The sequence below is a fragment of the Protopterus annectens genome, chromosome 16.part0 (assembly GCF_019279795.1).
Source record: "Protopterus annectens isolate FY-2018-M chromosome 16.part0, PAN1.0, whole genome shotgun sequence".
Lineage (NCBI taxonomy): Eukaryota > Metazoa > Chordata > Ceratodontiformes > Protopteridae > Protopterus > Protopterus annectens.
The window spans coordinates 389,428,650-389,448,437 of NC_056750.1; the positions used below are offsets into that span (position 1 = coordinate 389,428,650).

At 43.9% G+C, this 19,788-nt stretch overlaps 1 protein-coding gene across 3 annotated transcripts in view; it reads right to left on the bottom strand.

Moving 5' to 3' along the window:
* The window catches only part of FPGS (folylpolyglutamate synthase), a 1,649,361-nt gene that overhangs the window by 842,150 nt on the left and 787,423 nt on the right, over positions 1–19,788 (bottom strand). The window lies entirely within an intron of this gene.

Below are 19,788 nucleotides of genomic sequence, written 5' to 3' on the forward strand. Positions count from 1 at the left end.
CTTCACTTTTTATAGGATAACCAATCTCTAAAATCCTACAACCACCTTGGACATAATCATCTAATCAAGCAATTATTCAATCAGTTCAGAGCCATGCTAAAAAACTAAGAACTCCTGTACATCTTCATAGATCAGTGCCCTTAAAACATAGCATTAAGCTACTGGATTAAGACAGTTAAAAAACTTAAAATAGTAATAATAGAGCAATAACAATAATAATGAAACAATTACAGAATATGCTGACATAATCTTAAATATCATACAAAATATATATATATATATATTTCAAATATTTTTGTTCCATGCATATATAAACTAACAAAAATCATCTTCATAGCTGCGATAACTTCAGCTATGACCTAAATCTACAGCTACTTAATTCTTTATGAATTGCATAAATATACATCAATATATATGTCAAAATATATATTATACCACACCCCGAAAACGCACGCTGATTGGCCAGCCGTTAGAATCGAGTTATACTAATGGAAAAGGTCCGGTCCCAATGGGTTTAACATGGAGATCTCCTGCTTATTTTGTTATCCCACCATGTTAAACCCATTTAACATAGCGAGACAGTAAAAAAAAGCGGAGAAAGCAAGATCTCCAATGAGTTTAACATCGGAGATGTCCGCTGTTTATTTTACTGTCCTCGCCATGTTAAACTCATTTAACATCTGAAAAAGCAACGGAGATCTTGATTACTTTTTACATACAAGCCTGATGTACCGATCAGAACCGCCGCGATGCCAGACATCTGCGGAAGGGCAGTAAACAGATGCCATTATTTAAGAAGGACCAAACCACGCTGCTATAAAAAATACCAATAGATAACCAACATATATAAATGAATAGTATATGCATGTACAATGACATATAAAAAAACATATAAAAATACATGGAATATTTATATAAAGAATTAAATAAATTAAACATATATTACCATATATTTGTAAATATAAATGCTGTAACAGCTTAATGTAAAAAATCTCCAAGTATATTCATAAATTCATAATATCAATGAAAATCAATATTTATTCACTAATAATAACTAATTAAGGAAAGTCTCCAATCCTTGGCATGTCTTCACTGATAAAGAGAAAACAAGAAGATAATGACAGAGAAGAAAGTACAGTTGTGTAAGTAAACTTACCATACCAGCAGATGTTCTAATAGATCACTGTTGCAGTATCCTGAATTATTTTGGTTACATCCTGCCAAGGATATAACAAATTGGCCAGCTTATCAAAGATAAAGGGCATCTTCAACACACACCGTCAAGGGCTTGTGCAGAGCTCCATAAAAAAACACAAAAAACATCAAAGCTTTCCTGCCCCCAAGAAGGGAGGCAATAGCATTGAAAGGAAACATGCTAGGAAGTGCACAAAAAAGACTACTTTATATAGACAGGTGTGTATACATCCACACCCTGGCAATAGAAAATAACAACAAAAGAGGGCTAGCAGGAGGGAGGGGGAGGCTACAGCAACAATGGTCTACTAAAATATCTAGGTTTATAGCATGTCTAACTTACACAACTATAATATGTCCAACATCAGAGCATGGTTGCAATAGCCGAAGATGGTTGGGTAGACAACGATAGCCAAGAAACCAAAAAAAGGGGAGAAAAAGTAGGAATCCAAGAGCTCTCCAAGAATGGTCCTAGAAAAACCTGTCCTAGACCTGGAAACAGACTCCAGCTTACAGTTATTTGTAATGTATGTACAGAGGACCAAGATGCTGCCATTAGAACACTCGGTCCATACCTTTCCAGAATGCCACATTAAGTCATCAAAGCCCTGGTGGAATTGACTCTTCCTGGAAGTGGCTTGTTATGGTGAGGATGGCAAAAACAAATAGCGTGAGACAACCATCTAGAAACTGTTGGGTTTGACACTAGTTACCCCTTTCTCTTATCTTCACAGGAGAAGCAGATTATTAGCATTCCTGAGTGGTCTAGATAACATCTGAGCTGTCTGTGAACATCAACAGTATGAAGAATTCTTTCTACCTGGGGAAAAAAAATCAGGGAGATTAACAGACTGGCTCAAGGTACATTCTGAGACTACTCTGTGCAGAAAAGAAGAATCAGTTCTAAGAAAACATTGTTCTTGTGGAAAATGAAACTGGGCTGACTCACCATAAGAGCTTGTAAACTCAAATACTCCTCTAGCAAAAGTCAGAGCAATGAGTAAAACAGTTTTCCATGTTGGAACTGCAATTTGCCCTCATGAGCTAGTTCAAATCAGGAAAAAAAGACGTTATGTACTCACCATAACGTCCCATGTTTGTAGTCCATCTCGCCCTTCATTCTTTCATATGGGTTCGGAGCCAATCCTCGACGCGGACATGGCCGATTACAAAGCTCAAAGTCTCTCAGTTGGCTCGTGGCAAGGTAGGTATCCCATAGTGCACTAGTAAGAATCCCCAGATCTTGTTTGCTGCTAACTATAAAAGTGATAGAAAAGTTATCCACAAGGAACAACAAAAATGAAAGGTCTCCACCCTACCAAAGGCAATACCATCATGTCTCCAGGTCCTCCAAGGATACATGGACAGGGGTAGGTGAGTGGGTTCGTAAGAATGAAGGGTGAGATGGACTACAGACATGGAACGTTATGGTGAGTACATAACTTCTTTATGTTCTGTAGTCCTATCTCGCCTTCATTCTTACATATGGGACAGCGTCCCTAGCACCATTTTCTCAGGGGGGCTCAAGGGAATATACTTCTAAGAACAGTGGAACCAAACGAGGCTCTACCTCTAGAGGTCAAGTCCAATTTGTAATGAGTAATAAATGTATGAGGGGTAGCCCAAGTTGCTGCTGCAGAGATACTGTCAATTGGGACTCAGACTTGAAAGGCAGCAGATGTGGATAGGGATCTGGTAGAATGAGCCTTAATTTTAAACAGAAGTTCCTTTCCATTGAAAGAGTAGATAAATGAAATGCAGTTGTAAATCCAATTAGAGTTACCTTAGAGACTGGCAGGAGACGAACCAATGGTCTGATTTTCTAAGTTCCTTGGTTCTATGTAGATAGAACTGTAACTGTCTATGAACATCAAGTTGATGAAATTTATATTCTGCACTGTTTGAATGATTAGGAAAAAATACTGGCAGTTCAATAGTTTGATTCAAATTACACTGAGAGCAAACTTTGGGAATGAAAAAGGGTTTGTATGAAGGAAAACTCTGTCTCTATGAAAAATCAAGTAAGGAGGTTTGACTGACGGTGCTTGCAACTCTGGCACCCTTCTAGCAGACGTAATAGCTACTAGAAAAATTATCTTCCAAGGCAAGAACTTCAGTTCACAAGAATGTGCAGGTTCAAAAGGTGGGGAAGTAAGTTTGGACAGAACAAAATTTAGATCCCAAGGAGATACAGGTTCCAGAAAGGGAGGTGTTAGCATGGTAGGGCCCTTTAAAGAAGGTTTTACACAGTCTATGAGCCATCAGATTACGCTCATGTTGTTCCAAATAGAAACTGGATATTGCTGCCAGTTGAACTTTAACCGTAGCAGCAGCTGATCCCTTATGGAAAAGTTCAGTTAGGAATTCTAACACCAAGGGGATGGATGCTGTGTAAGCATCTACATTTTTCTCTTTTGCCCATATAGAAAATCTCCATTTGCTGGCATATAATTTCCTTGTGGAAGGTTTGTGGGAAGATGTGAGGATATGGGTCACTGCAGGTAAAAAATCATGAAGCCTGACTAGGGATGGAAGTGGAGTAGCCACGCTGTCAAGTTGAAGGTGTGGAGGCAGGGGTGAAGGGAGCCTGATGTGTGTCAAGAGGTCTGGAACTGGGTCCAGAGTCCATGGATCATCTAGGAGATGACACCTGAGAAAGGGGAACAAAATCTGACGAGGCCAGTAAGGAGTGATCAGAATCATTCTGCTTCCCATGGACTTTGCTTTCTGGATCACTTTCGATATGAGCAGAAAGGGGGGAAATGCATAAAGAAATCCCGAAGGCCAATTGTGAACAAGTGCGTCTCTCGGAGATTCCCCCGGAGAATAAGGAAGAAGTAGCTGCTGCATTTGGCGTTGATTGGACTGGCAAACAGATCACAGCAAGGCTGCCCCCATTTGCGGACAATCTGCTCCGCAACTTTCTGATTCAGAGACCACTCGTGCGGCATCAGAATTGGTATGCTGAGCTTGTCGACTATCACACTGGTTATCCCCAGGATATGCGTTGCTACAAGAAAGCGCTGGGAAGATATTGCCCACTGCCAAACACAAAGACCCTCTCAACATAGGGTGTAAGATCTGGTTCCTCCTTGATTGTTCAGATACCATACCACTGATATATTGTCCAACTGGATTGCAATTGTCCCTAGAGGAAGAAAGTAGTGAAATGCTTGCAACGAGAGTAGCACTGCTCTCATCTCTAGGACGCTGACATGCAAGTGAGCCTCGTGATCTTGCCATGTGCTTTGTTCAGTCCTGCCTAGATAATGCAACCCCCCACCCTATCTGGGAGGCATTCGTGGTCACAGTAGCAACGGGCTGGCGAGGAAGGAAGGGTGTTCCTGTCATCAGTTGTTTGGGCTGAATCCACCAACGAAGGTCCTTTATGCAAGATTCCATTATCAGAATCTGATGAGACAGACGCAGTTGTTGAAGAGACCACTGGGGGAAGAGTAGCCATTGAAGGATTCGCATATGCAGTCTGGCTAGTGGAACTAGAGATACTGTAGAAGCCATGGTCCCTAAAAGTTTCAGCACCGTCTTGGCCTTGACTCTTTGTTGAGGAAGTAAGCTGAAAATCTGTTGTTTAGGTTTGGAATTCTGTCTGCAGGGAGACGAGCCATCATGGCGACTGTGTCTATTTCTGCGCCTATAAAAGTCACAAACTGAGAGGGCGACAAGGCAGACTTTTCCAAACTTATCATAATTTCTAGCTGGGAGCAGAGCTGGATGGTTGAATCCCTGGCTTGTAGGAGTAGATGCCTGGTGGTGGTGGTCAGGAACCAATCGTCCAGGTACAGAGACACTTGGAATCCAAGACATCTCAAGTGAGCTGTCACTACCGCTATGCATTTGATGAACACCCTGGGGGCTGTGGTGAGACCAAAGGGCAAAGCACGAAATTGGTAATGACCGTCTCCCAGCTGGAAGCGTAGATGACTCTTCGATGCTCTGTCCATTTTGGTAGTACACATCTTGGAGGTCTATGGAGCACATCCAATTGTCTTTCCCTAACAGAGGGAGTACAGACTACAGGGTTTACCATTTGGAACTTGGACTTCTTTACTGATTTGTTTAATTTTCTGAAGTCCAAAATGGGCCTCCAGTCCTGTTCGCTTTGGTACTAAAACGAATCTGGAGTAAGTTCCGAATCCTATCTGGTCTGCGGGGACAGTTTGGATGACTCTCTTTGAAAGCAACTTTTGAACTTCTATGGTTGCTTATTCCCAGTGATTGGGTGGAACATCTGAGATTGTCTTGGGGGTGTAAGGTGGAAGAAAGAAGGGTATGGAGTATGCTCTGGTGATTATTCTTTGTACCCACTTGTCTTGGGTGATGTTGAGCCAGGCTTCTGGATACAAAGATAAGCGACCCTCGACTGGCTCCAAAGGAGGACAGCCGGGCCCCACAACAGAAGCGCTGAGAGGGACGACCACAAAAGGAATCGCGGCCAACCTGGTTTTGCGGACCCCCCTGCCTCTAGGGCGGTGTCTACCATTAGCTCCTCCTCCTCTGCCTCTGAAGGAGGAATAACCCTGTGCATCCGAGAAAAATCTCCAGGATTTCTTGGACATTTTACCGCCTTTCTGACCCTTTGGGTATGGTCTAGAAGAGACGGTAAGACTTACTCCCACGGCAGACCGTTTTCCCTTCCTGTTTGCACCTGGTGAGTGCATCTTTTACCTTTGGTCCAAACAAAGAGGAACCGTTGAAGGGGGTGTTGGTAAAGGTAGATTTGAAGGGCTCCACAAAATTACTTAAGAGCATCCAGGAGTGTCTCCTAAGGGATGCTCCTGAACCCACCACCCTACTCGCTCCATCTGCTGCATAGGATATCAGCCTCATGGAGACGTTAACAATGGAGTTTAAGGTGGACAACTGAGCGGTAACCTTCTCCGGGACTGCTTCAGTTGATGTACCTTGCAGAGTACCTCCTAACTCCTTGAGGAGATCTCTCCGAAGCCTAGTAAAATGTGTGAGATAATTCAGCGATCTGAGAGTAAAAGCCATTGAAGAGAAGATACGCTTCCCATATCTATCCATCGTTCGAGACTCCTTGTTCGGTGGATGGACAGATGTAGAAGTCTCCACTAGTTCTTTCTTTGTGGCTGCCACCACCACCATGGCATCTACAGGCACACCTTTAGTCAAGAACTCTTTCTCCTTGGGGGCAGAGAAGAAATTTGTTGGGTCTTTTGGGGACTGGTTCCATGTCATCAGGGGATTCCCACACCTTTCGACTAACTAGGTCCAGGAGCTCATCAAAAGGTGGAGACACCCAAGAGGCTGAAGGTTGAGACCCGAAAGCCTTCAGGTACACTGACTCCTCATCAGAAGGGGTGACAGTGGGCCAGCCGCTTCTCTGCTTCAGAATCTCTAAGTTATCTACAAAGGAGATATAAGAGAATGGACCTAGGGGACCCTTCTGACTCCTCGAGGTCAGTGTCAGAGGTGATGGACTCATCAGGGGAGTCTACCTGCTTCCTCTTGCATGTCCTCTCCCGAGTGGGCTCCTTAGAAGGGCATTCTGGGGAGGTCTCAGAAGACTGGGGGCCACCCAACGGGGGCTCCTGAGGCTGCGGATCTCTGCTGTCGACAGAGAGAGAGGTCAGTGCTTGAAGGGGAAGAGTATTGATACCCTTGTGCGGAGCTGATGACCGAGACAGCACAATCTTCATCTCAAATGCAGATCTCTCTGGCTCCGAGGACAGCCCTGGTTCCGAGGAAACAGAGGTAACCCTCTGTTCCAAAGCGATCGGCTCCGAGATGGATATAGGGTGCGAGTTCAACCTAGCCAATGCACCAAGAGGTAGGCTCGGCACCGAAAAGGTTCAGGTCCTAGCGTCACTGTCAGGGCCGACAGGAGAACTTCAGCTCCTAGACACAAAGGACAGTGCCGAAGGTGTCGGAGCGGTACTCTTCTCCGAGACAGACACAAGGGGTGCTGGAAAGTACAGTTGTGTACACTTACCATAAATGTAGATGTTCGAGTGTATTCACTGTTGCAGTCATCACATTTGGGTTAGCTGCCTGCAGGTTAGCCCTCAGCGGGCCTGAATACCAGAGTCTTGGGATTTCTGCGTCGGATGCTGTTGCTACTTCCATGATGTCAGGTTGTCAGGGGTGTAAAACATGCAGCCAATGCCATTACATCCGTTTTTCTTGCTCCAGATGTCAGGTGACCCCAAAATAGGAAGCAATTATATGGAGTGGCACACCCCCAGCAAAAAGCAAATACACATAGTATAAGATATGCCAAACCAAAAAGAACAGGTGAAAGCAAAGACCATCAGGGAGCTGGAGGGAGGGTAACCAGGACTGCAACAGTGAATACACTAGAACATCTACATTTATGGTAAGAGTACACAACTGTACTATGCTCTTTGTGTTTCACTGTTGCAGTCATCACATTTGGGTTGATTCCCAAAGCTAAGGAAGGGTGGAAGGAGATTAAGAAGCATTAGGGCTGTCAATCAGGCCCTTTAAGACTGCTGTGGCAAATCCAGCTCTGGATTTAGAAAAGATAAGCAAGTGGTAATGCTTGGTGAAAGTGTGTACAGACCTCCAGGTTGCAGCTTCCAAGATGTCCCTGGTAGGGACTCCTCTGAGAAACGCAGTAAAGGTAGATATAGCCCTAGTAGAATGTGTTCTTATCTCCTGTGGGGTAGGTTTTCCATGGTGCTTGTAGCAGAAATGGATGCAGTGTGCTATCCATTTGGAAATGGTTTGCTTTGAAATGGCCTTCCCCTCTGCCCCTGCAGCAAAGCGGACTAGCAGCTGGTCAGATCTTCTGAGAGGCTTAGTCCTGTTCAAATAGAATCTAAGCTGTCTGTACACGTCCAGAGAATGCAGCATCCTTTCCCCTTTATTCTGGGGATTAGGGAAAAAAGTAGGCAAATGAATGGACTAGTTTAAAGCCACACTAGAGATCACCTTGGGCATTAAAGATGGGTTAAGTCCTGAGGGAAACCCTGTCCACATGGAAGATAATAAAGGGTTCCACTGCCATAAGGGCCTGCAGTTCGGACTCTCTTCTTGCTGAAGTGATGGCTAAAAGTAAAGCTGCTTTTCATGAGAGGAGTTTTAACTCTGCTGTAGCAGCCGGTTAAAAGGGGGAGTGCTAGTTTTTCCAAAACAAAGTTAAGTTCCCAGGCTGGAGTGGGAGCTCTCCTGGAGGGGGTCTTAAATTTTGGCCCCTCTAAGGAAAGTACAGTTGTGTACACTTACCATAAATGTAGATGTTCGAGTATATTCATGGTTGCAGTCATTACATTTGGGTAATCTACTGGCAGGTTGCCCTCAGTCGGCGTGATTAACAAAGTCTTGGGTCCTGCGACAGTTGCTGATCCTTCTTCCATTATGTCAGGCCGTCAGGGGTATAAAACATGCAGCCAACGTCATTTTCATCAGTTTTTCTTGCCCCAGATGTCAGGTGCCCCCAAATGGGGAGCAAAAAAAAAAAAAAAAAAAAAAAAAAAAAAAAAAAAAAAAAAATATATATATATATATATATATGCATGTAATTTAGAACACAACAAATATACATCCAAATAAAAGCAAACACACCAAAAAGGCTTTTGAGTATAGTAAAAGAAAGAAAAGGTATAGTAAGGGAAAAACAGGGGGCTGGCGGGTGGGTAACCAGGACTGCAACAGTGAATACACTCGAACATCTACATTTATGGTAAGTGTACACAACTGTACTATGTTCTTCGTGTTTCACTGTTGCAGTCATTACATTTGGGTAGAATTCCAAAGCTATGGTTGGGAGGATGGAGTTATACAGCATTAGGAGCAACTGTAAGGCCCTGCAGGACAGCAGTGGCAAAGCCTGCTCTGGATTTAGAGAAGAGAGGTAAATGGTAATGTTTGGTGAATGTATGAACTGAACTCCAAGGTAGCAGCTTCTAGAATGTCTCTGGTAGGAACCCCACTGAGAAAAGCTGCAGACGTAGATGCAGCCCTGGTGAAATGGGATCTGATCCCCTTGGGAACAGCTTAACCATGGTGTGTGTAGCAGAAACGAATACAATGGCTTTTCCATTTTGAAATAGTCTACTTTGAAATAGCTTTTCCCTCTGCCCCTGCAGCAAATGCCACCAGTAATTGCTCAGATTTTCTTTGGTCCTGCTTAAGTAGAATCTTAGTTGTCTGTGTACATCCAATGAATGCAGAATCTGCTCACCCTTGTTCTGTAGATTTGGAAAAAAAGTTGGCAGATGAATGGACTGATTAAGAGCCACACTAGATAACACATTAGGCATAAAGGATGGATTGGTCCCGAGTGCCACCCTGTCTGGGTAAAAGATAATAAAAGGCTCCACTGCCATGAGAGCCTGTAGTTCTGAAATCCTTCTAGCTGAAATGACTGCTAAAAGAAAAGCGGTCTTCCAAGAGAGAAATTTTATGTCTGCAGTAGCAAATGGCTCAAAAGGAGGTAAGGTGAGCTTTTCCAACACAAAATTGAGGTCCCATGCAGGAGTTGGTGCTCTCCAGGGAGGTCTTAAATTTTTGGCCCCTCTGAGATATTGCTTTAGCAGGGGGTGAGAAAAGAGGGGAGGCTCTGTATTGTAATGAGCTGAAATGACAGAGGCATGTATTTTTATGGAAGAGAAAGATAGACCCTTGTGAAGCATCTCAGTAAAATATTGCAGAATCTAAGGAATATTGGGCATTGCTGTGCTTATTCCTTGATTCCAGGCACAGAATCTTTTCCATTTATCAGCATAAGATTTTCTAGTACTAGGCCTTCTAGCCTCCAAAAAACCATCCATCACAGGTTTGCTGAGAAATGTAACCAGTGAAATTAATTGATTAGCCATGCTGCAAGATTCAGAGTTTGGAGATGAGTGTGCAGAATTTGATAGTTCTGCTGAGACAGTAGATAAGGTGTCTGAGGCAGATACTAAGGAGGAAGGTGTGACATATTTCGTAGGAGCGGGTACCAGTGTTGGCGAGGCCAGTCTGGAGCAATCAGAATAATTTTTGTTTTTACCTGTCTGACTTCAACCCCTTCAATGGTTCCTCTTTGTAACTTGGAGAGCAGAGGCAGAGGGGGAAAGGCATAGACTGATAGTTTTTTTCCAGCTGAAGGATAGGGCATCCACTTTCCAAGTTTTTTTGTGCAGAAAATGTTCAACTGATAGTTGTGGAGTGAGGCAAAAAGACCTACGTCTGGGCTCCCCCATTTGCATGTCAACATGCTGAAGATTTGTGGATCCAGTTTCCATTCGTGTGGGTCCATAAGATTTCTGCTTAGTTCATCTGCCAGAGTGTTTTGCTTTCCTGGCAGGAATTGAGCTTGTAGATGTATCTGATAAGTCAAGGCCGTGTTCCACAAAGCCATGGCTAGACTGCAAAGGGGGTAGGAATGGGTACCCCCTGCTTGTTTATGCACCACATGACTGTGGTATTGTCTGTCTTTATCAATAGTTGTCCTGGATGAAGATAGTCCTTGAAGGCTGTCAGTGCATTCTGTACAGCTAGCATCTCTTTCTGGTTGATATGTAGGTGCATTTGATTTTGGCTCCACTGGCCCTGAATGCATCTCCCAGCCATATGCACCCCCCAAGCATAATCTTAAGCGTCCATAGTCAGGGTTTGGGTGGCAGGGAGTGGAATGAATGACAGTCCTTTGTTTTGGCGACAGGCCTCTGCCCACCATAGGAACTCATGCTGCAGGCAAGGAATGATAGGAATCATTGTTTCCAGGCTGTGACAATGTTGGTTCCACAACCTTTTTACGTACCGTTGAAGCTTCTTCATATGCAGTCTTACATATGGAATTATTAGAATGCAGGAAGCCATGAACCCCAAGGCCTGCAAAATTTATCTTGCAGATAGCTGGGTTTTTGTGGCCACTTGTTTGAAGTAAGTCATCAATTGAATTTGTTTTTCTGGCATAAGGTAAGTCATCTGGGCAGTTGTATTCAAGCTTGCACCCAGGAATGTAATTATTTGAGAGGGTACCAGTTGTGATTTCTTTTAGTTTATGGTGTACCCTAGGTAAGTTAGAAGCTTTTGCACAAACGCCAGATGTTTTAGAAGAGTGTCCTTGTTTTCTGCCTGAATTAGACAATCATCCAGGTAAGGATAAATTTGATTGTTTCTTTGTCTGCAAAATGCAATTACTGGTGCCAGGCTTACCCTGGGCGCAGTAGATAAGCCAAAGGGCAGTGCAGAGAACTGGTAATGCAAATAGCCTTTTTTGAAGTGGAGGTATCTTCTGCAATATTCTATCATTGGGATATGCAGGTAAGCCTCTTTTAAGTCTAGTTACCAGCCAGGCATCCTTGGCTAGCATAGGCAGTAACTGTTGCAGAGCCAGCATCTTGAATTTATGAATGCCCAGGAATGTATTTAGAATGGATAAGTCCAGAATTGGACGCCAAGATTTATCTTTTCTGGGTACCAGGAAAAGTCTTGAATAAAAGCCTTGTCCCTTTTCCTTTTCTGGTACAGACTGAATAGCCGCCATATTCATGAGGGACGTAACTTGTTTCTGGGCCTCTGCCCACTGATTTGGAGGCAGATCTGGCAATCCGTTTGGTAAAACAAAACAGTGCAAGAAACTTCACTGTGTGGAAGATTTTCAGTCCATATATTTCTAGTTAATCACTGTATATTAATCAGATCAGACAATAGTAGTAGAAGTAGCGAACGTAACGTCGTCTTAAGTCAAAACAAAACAAAGCAAACAGTAATAATAGAAAATATATAATTGTACAGCATTAGTAAGTATTCGAAAGTAATCCAAGCATTCAAAAGTAATCCAAGCAAGGCAGGCAGTCTGTTTCCAGTTCATTTCGACTGGAAACAGACTGCCTGCCTTGCTTGGATTACTTTCAAATGCTTAGTAATGCTGTACAATTATATATTTTCTATTATTACTTTTTGTTTTATTTTGTTCTGACTTACGAGTTTATGTTCGCTACTTCTACTACTACTGTCTGATCTGATTAATATACAGTGATTAACTAGAAATATATGGACTGAAAATCTTCCACACAGAGAAATTTCTTACACTGTTTTGTTTTTAGACCCACTACACTTTAGTAGGTGGTTTTGAGAGGGATACCATGGAGATTACTTGTTTTTTGCAATCCGTTTGGTACTGGCAACGTGTGGACATGAAATATGTATCCCTGGGATACTACATTTAAAACCCATTTATCCTGCGTAATAAGATGCCAATTTTGTGCATGAAGTGCCAGTTTTCCCCCCAAAGGGGCTGTCAAAAGATGAGTGCTTGGTGATGGCAGAGGAAAGTCATTAAGGCTGTTTACCATAGGGAGGTGCCTTGCTACTTCCAGATTTGGAGGTGGAGGCACCCTATTGTTTTGTTCTGTAAGTTCTTTGTGACTGAAACCTGGAGCCTTTGGAGTGTCTGGGTTTGACCTGAGTGGCTCTGGTGGATACTGGAAAGGACCATTTCTTAGTAGGCCAGTGCCTACAGAATTTGGGCAGCTGGACTGGTAGGAAATCCTTTACAGTTTGCATAGATTTAGCTTTGCCTTCCATCTTTTTCAAAACTTCTTCTGCCTTAGTACCAAACAGACTGTCCTGCTGTAAAGGTGCATCCAACAATTCTGCTTTAACATGATCAGGCAGATTTTGCTCCTTGAGCAAAGCATGCCTTCTTATCACAGATCCAGTTACAGCGGCCCTGCAAGAGGCCTCCAAGGAATCAAAACCACATTGCAAAGTATGCTTTACAGCTTGTTCAGCTGAATGCAATAAATCCTGTAACTCTATTTTCCACACAGTCAGAAATCAACATCATTTTCTGTTTAAGTAAGCCCATGACATGCTGCTGATATTTAAGCATATGAAATTGACAGTTTAAAGCCCAGATTGCCAAGGTTGCAGACATGTAAACCTTCTTACCCCATCTATCCAGTGCCCTGGAGTCTCTATCAGAAGGGGTAGAATTTTTAATAGTAGAAGCCTTAACACCCTTGGGACCCAGAGAAATGGTTTCAGGGTCAGCAGTAGGGTTCTTAAAAAGGAATTTGTGGGAGTCAGGAACCTGTAATATCTGTCTGGCTTACTAGGAGCCGGAGGCAGGGAATCAGGAGCCACGCTGGATTCTGAGAAAACATCATCAACAATGTCTAGAACAGGAGGTATAGCCAAAGGCCTATGCTGAGGAAGAAGGAAATCCCTAAGCCTCTTTTTAGATTCTGAGAAATCCTGACTCTTCCAGTGAAAATGTTCCCTTAAGGTATGCAAAGTTTCTCCAAAAGACAAATCCTCAGGAGGAGAAGCAGAAGGGATGGATTCTTCAGCATCGGAGTCCTCATAAGGTGGAATAGATAATTCCTGATCAGAAGAGGAATCAGAAGAAATGGAAACCTGATCTGATGATTCATAAGCAGTGCCTCGCCAAGGCCTCTTAGCAGGAGGGGGATGGGAACCCCTGATCAAGGTAATTAAATCCTCAGCCATTTTGATCATTTGTTTTTTAGGCATAGGGGCCTGTGCACATGGCTCAAGCGTCGTTTTTTTAGACATTGAAGTTGATTTCGGCCTAGGTTTTGAAGATGGCATCGGTTTAATACACAAATCTTTAGGCCTGAAAACACCCTCAGCAGCCAGTGCCTGCTCAGCGGCTCCAGACCCATCTAAGTAAGAGACATCCGCGGGTTCAACACAAAGTGTCTCGCGGCAAACTGGACTCCGAATGGGTCTCAGTAGAGGCCTGTGAATCAAAAGTAGCAAGCATCAGGGGCTGCGAAAGCGCCTCACGGAGTACCGGCGAACCGGCGACTGGCTTAGAAGAAGCTTCGTCATCGGTTATGGACCTCGATGGTCTGTCTCTGTCTTTTTCTTTGCGTTTTTTGTGTATTCCAGTAGTCGGATTGCTAACCGATGACATTTCTGGATAGTTAAATTGTGAGCCAAAATACTTAGAAGTAAAAATATACAGACGCTTAATAGTGCGTTGATTAAATTTAGCACAAAACTGATAGCCAGGCACGTTGTAGTCAGGACCTAGGCAAGGAATACAGTACAAATGAAAATCCTTATGAGGTATTTGCTTCCCACAAGTAATACAATTAACTTTTACTGACACTGATAAGGAGCACGAAAAAGTTTCCTCAACGGGGTACTTAGCTTTAGGTTGAAGACTTTGGTTTTGAAACTCGAAAATGAAAATTTCAGGAGTCGGCCGACCGGCACTTGCGAACTGCTTCTGCTTTGGGCACCGCACGGCAAGAAAGACTGATGAAAACGGCGTTGGCTGCATGTTCTACACCCCTGACGACCTAACGTTATGGAAGGAGGGACAGCAACCGACGCAGGACCCAAATCTTTGTTATTCAGGCCGACTGAGGGCAACCTGCCAGCAGATTACCCAAATGTAATGACTGCAACAGTGAAACACGAAGAACATAGTTCCATTACTAAGTCTCTTTGTAGCCTCATAAAACGGAATAAATAGTTTAACTTCCTCAATGTGAATGTGGAAGAGACAAACTTTTTTGCCAAGTCTGTACAAAGCCTAGGATTCCCTACTTGGGTGATGGTCAGTGGAGCTTTCTTGGGCAAGCTCCTTCTGGGTGGCTGCCGCAGCAACCATAACATCTACAGGGATACACTTGGCCTAAAAAGTAAAGTTGTATACACTTACCATAAATGCAAATGTTCAAGTGTATTCACTGTTGCAGTCATTACATTTGGGTTATCTGCTTGCAGTAGCCCTCAGTCGGCCTGATTAACAAAGTCTTGGGTCCTACGTCGATTGCTGTCCCTTCTTCCATAACGTTAGGTCGTCAGGGGTGTAGAACATGCAGCCGACGCCATTTTCATCAGTCTTTTCTCTCTTTTTCCGCTACGTCAGGTCAGCTGACATCATTACATCAGTTTTTCTTGCCCCAGATGTCAGGTGCCCCCCTAATGGTAAGAAATTAGATCTATAAATATACAAGGTTATACCTCAAACAAAAAAGCAAATACACCAAAAAGCTTTTCAGCATTGAAAAGGAGAGAAGAGAAATAACCAAACGAAGTCAGGGGGATGGAGGGAGGGTAACCAGGTTGAATACACTCAAACATCTACATTTATGGTAAGTGTACACAACTGTACTATGTTCTTCGTGTTTCACTGTTACAGTCATTACATTTGGGTAGATTCCCAAAGCTAAGGATGGGAGGAGGAATTTAGAAAGCATTAGGACCAGCTATAAGGCCTTGCAAAACTGAAGTGGCAAAGCCAGCTCTAGATTTAGAGAAAATTGGCAAATGGTAATGCTTGGTGAAAGTATGTACAGAACTCCAGGTAGCAGCTTCTAGGATGTCCCTGGTAGGTACGCCTCTGAGAAAGGCTGCAGAGATAGATGCAGCCCTGGTTGAGTGGGATAGGTTTTCCATGGTGCTTATAGCAGAAACGAATGCAATGGCTTAACCACTTGGAGATGGTTCACTTTGAAATAGCCTTCCTTTCTGTCCCTGCAGAAATGACCAGCAGTTGTTCAGATTTCCTTTGAGGTTTAAACCTGTCCAAGTAGAATCTAAGTTGTATGTGCACATCTAAGGAGTGCAGTATCCATTCCCCGTTGTTCCATGGATTAGGAAAGAAGGTAGGCAAAGGAATGGACTGATTAAAGGCCACACTGGATACCACCTTTGGCATGAAAGAGGGATTGGTCCTGAGGACACCCTGCTGCATGAAAGATGATGAAAGGCTCCACTTCCATAAGGGTCTGTAATTCAGATACCCTTCTTGCTGAAGTGATGGCTAAAAGGGAAGCTATGAATTTTAAATCTGCAGTAGCAGCTGGCTCGAAAGGAGGAAGGGTGAGTTTCTCCAATACAATGTTAAGGTCCCAGGCTGGAGTTGGAGCTCTCCTGGGTGGTCTTAAATTTTTGGCCCCACTGAGGAACTGCTTGAGCAGTGAAAGAGAGAAGAGGGGAGGTTCTGTGTTACAATGGGCTGAAATGGCTGAGGCGTGAATTTTTATTGAGGAAAAAGACAGGCCCTTGTGAAGCATCTCAGTTAAGTATTGTAAAATCTGAGGTAAACTGGGCACTGCTGTGCTCATCCCTTGAGATTGGTTACAGGAACAGAATATTTTCCATTTTTCAGCATAAGATTTTCTAGTACTAGGCCTCCTTGCCTCTAAAATAACATCCATCACTGGTTTACTGAGGGATGGTAAAGGAGAGCTTAGGTAATTAGCCAGGCTGCTAGGTTCAGTGTTTGAAGCTGAGGGTGCAGAATCTGGTTCTCCTGCTGAGACAGCAGGGTAAGAGTCTGAGGCAGGTGCCATGGGGCCAACAGTGACACATTGCGCAGGAGGGGGTACACCAGTGTTGGCGTGGCCAGGTTGGTGCAATCTAAATCATCCTTGGTTTGTCTTGTTTGATCTTTAGTAGTACTTTGGAGAGCAGAGGCAGGGAAGGAAAGGCATAAACCGATAGGTTTTTCCAGCTGAAGGACAGAGCATCCACTTTACAAGCTTGTCTGTGGGGAGTCCTTGCACGAAATTTTTCCAATTGATAGTTCTGAGGGAAGGCAAATGGGTCTAAATCTGGGCTGCCCCATTTGCTTGTCAACATGTTGAAAATCCCTGGTTCCAGTTTCCACTCGTGTGGGTCCATGAGGGTTCTGCCTAGTCTGTCTGCCAGTGTATTTAGTTTTCCTGGCAGGAATTGAGCTTGTAGATGTACTTGGTAGCTCAAGGCTGTGTTCCACAATGCCATGGCTACTCTGCAGAGGGGGTAAGAATGTGTCCCCCCCCCTGCTTGTTTATGTACCACATAACAGTGGTGTTGTCCGTCTTTACCATTAACTGTCGTGGAAGAATGTGGTCCTTGAAGGCTGTCAGAGCATTCTGTACAGCTAACATTTCCTTATGATTGATGTGAAGGTGCATTTGAATTGAGCTCCATTTGCTCTGAATGTACTTCCCTGCCAGGTGCCCCCCCCACACACACACACACATACACACCACCATGCATAGTCTGATGTGTCTGTTGTTAGGGTTTGGGCAGCAGGGGGTAGTGCGAATGGTAGTCCCTTGTTTTGGTGGCAGGCCTCTGCCCACCAAAGAACTCTGGGCATAGACAAGGAAAGATAGGAATGATTGCTTCTAGATCCTGAGAATGTTGACACCATAGGCTTTTTAGATACCATTGTAGTTTCCTCATATGCAGTCTTGCATATGGAATTAGAAGAATGCAGGAGGCCATGAACCCCAAGGCTTGTAGTAATTGCCTTGCAGATAGCAGGGTTTTTGTAACCACTTGTTTGAAGTAGGTTGTCAAGTGAATTTGTTTCTCTGGCATGAGGAAAGCCATCTGGGAAGTTGTATTCAAGCTTGCTCCCAGGAATATAATTTGTTGACAGGGTACCAGGTGTGACTTCTTTTCGTTTATGGTGTACCCCAGACAAGTAAGCACCCTCTGTACAAAAGCCAGATGACTCAAAAGCATGTCCTGGTTTTCTGCTTCAATTAGACAATCGTCCAGGTATTGGTATAGTTGAATATTTCTTTGCCTGCAAAATGCAATGACTGGAACTAGGCACTTTGTGAATACCCTGGGTGCAGTAGATAAGCCAAAGGGCAGTGCATTGAACTGATAGTGTGTGTGGCCTGCTTTGAAGCGTAGGTATCTTCTGCAAGATTCCCTGAATGGGATGTGCAGGTATGCTTCCTTTACATTTAGTGTTGCCAACCAGGCATCTTTGCTTAGCATAGGAAGCAACTGGTGAAGAGTCAGCATCTTGAATTTTGGAATCACCAAAAAGGTGATTTGAGTAGGCAGGTCCAGGAAAGCACGCCATGAATTGCCTTTTCTGGGTACCAGGAAAAATCTCGAGTTGAAACCTTGCCCCTTTTTCTCTTCTTGACCCAACTGAATAGCCCCTATGCTTAAGAAAGAGTACTTGCTTTTGGGCCTCTGCCCACTGCTTTGGAGGTAGATCTGGCCAACCACTTGGAGTTGGTGATGTGTGGAAGTGAAATCTGTATCCTTGGGACACTACATTTAAAACACATTTGTCCTGGGTAATGAGTCCCCAGTTCTTTGCATGAAGTGCAATCTTTCCCCCCAAAGGGGCAGTTAGTTGAAAAGTGCTTGGAAGTTTTAAAGTTAAGTCACTGAGACAGTTTACTATAGGAGGGGGTTTTACTACTCCCAAATTTGGAAGTGTCGGCCCCCCACTGCTTAGTACTGTGCGTCCCCTGGGACTGAAGCCTGGGTGCTCTGCTTGATCTGGGTTTGGACTGAGAAGGTATGGAAGAGGCAGGAAAGGACCAATTTTTAGAACGCCGATGCCTACTAAATCTTGGAGGTTGTAGCTTCTAGGATGTCCCTGGTAGGGACACCTCGGAGAAGAGCTGTAGAGGTAGATGCAGCCCTGGCTGAATGTGGTCTAATCCCCTGTGGGATAGGTTTTCCATGGTGCTTACAGCAGAAATGAATGCAATGGCCTATCCATTAGAAACTGTTTGCTTTGAAATAGACTTCCCCTCTGCCCCTGCAGCAAATGCCATCAGCAGTTGTTCAGATTTCCTTTCAGGTTTAGTCCTGTCCAAATAAAATCTACATTGTCTGTGCACATCTAAGGAGTGCAGTATCTGTTCCCCTTTGTTCTGTGGATTAGAAAAGAAGGTTGGCAAATGAATGGACTGATTAACAGCCACGCTGGATACTACCTTGGGAATGAAGGAGGGATTGGTCCTGAGGGACAACCTGTCTGCATAAAAGATGATGAAAGGCTCCACTGCCATAAGGGCCTGTAATTCAGATATCCTTCTTGATGAAGTGATTGCTAAAAGGAAGGCTGTTTTCCAAGAAAGGAATTTTAACTCTGCACTTGCAGCTGTCTCAAAAAGAGGAAGAGTGAGTTTTTCCAATACAAAGTTAAGGTCGCCGGCTGGACTTGATCTCCTGGGTGGTCTTAAATTTTTGCTCCCTCTGAGGAACTGCTTGAGCAGTGGATGAGAGAAGTGGGGAGGTTCTGTGTTGTAATGAGCTGAAATGGTTGAAGCAAGAATTTTGATGGAGGAAAAAGAAAGGCCCTTGTGAAGCACCTCAGTTAAATATTGAAGAACCAGAGGTAAATTGGGCACAGCTGTGCCCATCCCTTGAGTTTAGTTCCAGGCACAGAATCTTTTCTATTTTTCAGCATAAGATTTTATAGTACTAGGCCTCCTTGCCTCCAAAATGACATCCAACACTTGTTTATTGAGGGATGGTAAAGGAAAGATTAGGTAATTAGCCAGGCTGCCAGGTTCAGGGTTTGAAGCTGAGGGTGCAGAATCTGGCTCTCCTGCTGTGACAGCAGGGTAGGGGTCAGAGGCAGGTGCCATGGAGCAAGCAGTGACACACTGCGCAAGAGGGGGTACACCAGTGATGGCATGGGCAGTCTGGTGCAATCAGTATCGTCCTTGGTTTGTCCTGTTTGATCTTTAGAAGTACTCTGGAGGGGAGAGGCTGAGGAGGAAAGTCATAAACTGATAGATTTTTCCAGCTGAAGGACAGAGCATCCATTTTACAAGCTTATTTGTGGAGAGTCCTTCTGCAGAATTTGTCCAATTGATAGTTCTGGGGGGAGGCAAATAGGTCTATATCTGGGCTCCC